This window comes from Ceratosolen solmsi, unplaced genomic scaffold (assembly GCF_000503995.2).
Source record: "Ceratosolen solmsi marchali unplaced genomic scaffold, CerSol_1.0 scaffold31, whole genome shotgun sequence".
NCBI lineage: Eukaryota > Metazoa > Arthropoda > Insecta > Hymenoptera > Agaonidae > Ceratosolen > Ceratosolen solmsi.
Window position 1 is genome coordinate 2,001,168 of NW_011948432.1, and position 3,334 is coordinate 2,004,501.

Genomic DNA, 3,334 nt, shown 5'->3' on the forward strand with positions numbered 1-3,334 from the left:
TAGATATCAGTTGATAACTGCGGCAAAGTACCGGCAATAAAGAGCAAAGTATAGGAGTAACGAAAATCCTCCGTAGTAACGTAGGAGGCCAAAGCCCGGCAATATATAGTCGGCGATATAGTGTCATATAGACAAGGACATCGAATGGTAAAACGGGAATTCACGAGGCAGGCAGTACGTCGTGCGCTCGTAAACTTCCACGGCGGCCGAACGGAACGCCTAGAAATTGTCGTGGCAACGGATACGGATATCGTCCTACTCCTGTGACTTTTGCTGCTGCTGCTCTATTTCCGCTCTGCGTTATCTCGGGCCAACACCTAAAAGCCCACCAACTCTTTATTACGATAATACGTCGTAAAATCGCGTGGAAAAGTCCGTCGTTCGCCTTACTCCTCCTATGAGGCTGGCCATCCGGCTTCCTCCTCCGGCCCCGCCCTTCCATTTCATATCCTCGCGTGGCTTTCGCCCGTAAGATAATCTTAATGTCACGGTCATTTGGAATTAAACGACTTTTGCGGCACTATTTTTTTCTTCCTCCCCCTGGCGAGCCCAAACTTTATGTAATTCTATTTATCGCGTGGGCCAAGAGCCGAGAAGTCGTGCGGCACAAAACAAAAGCCAGGACACCCGCTTTTATTTACGTGCTAAAAGAGCGCTTTGAATAAAATTCAGATATATCTGGAGCCGAGACAAAAGTCAGATTTTTCCTCCGGCAACAGCAATGCTATTAGTTACCCAGAATTCAAGTTTAGCTCGTTTGGCTCGCAGGACTCGCTTAATATCACCACTATGCATAACTATCGCATTGTTTTTTCATTGTTGTTTTGTTGTTTTGTTGTTTTGTTGGTTTAAATTCTTAAGACTTTCAAGACCACTTGGAGAAAGAAGCTTTTTTCCTTGCTCCTCGTATCGAAACACGAGATCAACATCATTTCAACCAATTCGCTTTAAAACATCTAAATCTCCCACGACACAGTCGCAACGCTGGTCCGGCTAAAGTTCACGACACATCTTCCTCGGCAATTGCCATCTGCAGAATGAACGACGAGCTTAATAATCCATAATGGATGCGGACGATTCATCAATGCTTCGACATGCTCTTCGTAATTGGCTTCGCGGTACGAGCGCTTTGAAACATCAAGGCGGAGATCGTTGGAGTGCACGCGCCGCTCCTGACATGAATTTCGATAGCTTTCGATGAGTTTCGCTTGCATCTACTCGATGCATTCGCGTGCCCTTCACCTTTATATCGAGATGCATTTTATGTTGGATTCGACGGCAATTCGAGAATTTATCTCAACGTTTTAAGACTCGGAGTATAGAGGGTAGACACGCGATGTTTATTCATTTAAGGCGCTGCTTGTTGGCTCGAGTGCTATCTTTTTTCTTTTTTCTTTCTCACTTTTGCAAACGAACGTTTTCAAACGTCATTTAAAAATTGCTTTGCAGTTGAGGGGGCGGGGGAGGGCAGGCAATAGCAATACGATGCGTTGGAATTTGAAAAAAATTATTAAATTGTAAATGATTGCATGCATGATCCGTTGTGAGGCGCTCGGAGAATCTAATGAATTACTGACTATTAATTGGCTTAATCTCTAATCTATTTTTTCCTCTATTTCTCATTTCTCGATTATTTCTTGTAGAAAATTTAATGTCAGTCTTATTTGCCTCTATGCGCGGAAGATTATTAAATTATGAGGAAAAGGGAGGAAAGGCTGTGTCGGCAGAGTTATGTAAATATAAGAAATATCATAGTTAATTTACAGCACAACAACAATTAATTGTTAGTTAATGCATAACTTTTACAAATAAATATTTCATGACGATCATGTTGATGATGGTAGTAATCATTTTACGTGCTTTTTCCTGCACTAAAGTATCTTTCATAATTCATTTTTTACGTCAAAGTTATTATCGATATTTACGCAAATATACGATTTTTGAGAATCGTTAGGAAAATGGCATTTACAAATAGAATCTTATGCTAATGTAATCTCGATGCGATATAAAATTTAGACTGAATTATTACGAGAAATTTTTGCATTCGTCTTTTTATGAATAAGAAAAAATAAATAAAAATAAATAAAAATAAATAAATAAAGAATAAAATAAAATGACATAGCACTCTCTCCGAGGCATTGGTAAATTAGAAGAAGCAAACAAACAAAAGTGAAAAACGAATATACGGAAAGAATCTATAAATACCTAAGTTTTAACCGCACCGTTACTTGAAAAATTTCATATAAAATTTAATATGAAAAATGTATGGGGGATGTATTTGTACGAGTGCAAAAATAAACGATCGCTGCTTCTAATTATTCATTAATTTAATATTTCAGTTGATCTTAATCGTATTAAAATATCACCAATTGATAATTCGAGGCCAATTTTGGGCTACTTTTGAATAAAAATGTCCTTCCCGTAAAGCTATCGGAAGGAACAACCGTTAGGAACTGTAAAATTGACGATTAGCCAGATTTTCGTCATAGTGCAGGATGTCACGACGATGCCTTCGAAATTTCAACATGTCAGCCATTCCTCACCCATGTACTAATTCCGTAAACCGCAACGAAATGATAAACATGCCGATAAAAGTCGATAAAAGGTCCAACCTCGCGGACGCGTATTAAACGGTCGTTCCGAAGCCAACCCTTTTGTGATTCGCCTATTGGCTTTGCAGCAAAACCCCCGAATGGAAAACGGCGGCATTGTTTGGACGAGAAGGAGCAATATTTTCCGTCCCCATCAAACGGCCCGACAAAGCAAAATAGTCGCTATAAGCAACCTTATTGCGGCTTTCATCAGCGTAAGCATAAAGTCCCGCAATATCGCAGCGAGAGAGTAAACCCATCCTTCCATCATTAAAGCTCCGTAATAATCTCATGCGAATCGCTCACGGTAAATAAGACTCCTCCCCCGCTTTAAAGCACGCCATTTATGCGACTGCCCAATAGCACAGTAATACAGCGACGATACATTATCCTTGGGAGTTAATAAACGTACCGCGCTCACTATTACGGTAGTCGGGTGAAAAGGAGGAAAGATGTGTCCGGCACGCGCGAACCCTTTGCCCGAGTTGTCCTGTTCGGTGACGAGAGGGCGCTTTGTTCACTCGGGGCGCGTAAGCACGTGCGGCACTGACGAGAGAGCGAGTGAGAGCGAGTGAGAGCGAGAGAGAGAGAGAGAGAGAGAGAGAGAGAGCGAGAGAAGCTGGATAATACAGCTCGTGGAGTATGGGCGGGAGGGAGGGAGGTGTCGTCGCTCCCTCGTAGCTCATTAAGCCAATTAAAGCGCCTTGGCTGATTCACGGTTGCTCGGGATACTCGGAATGCCG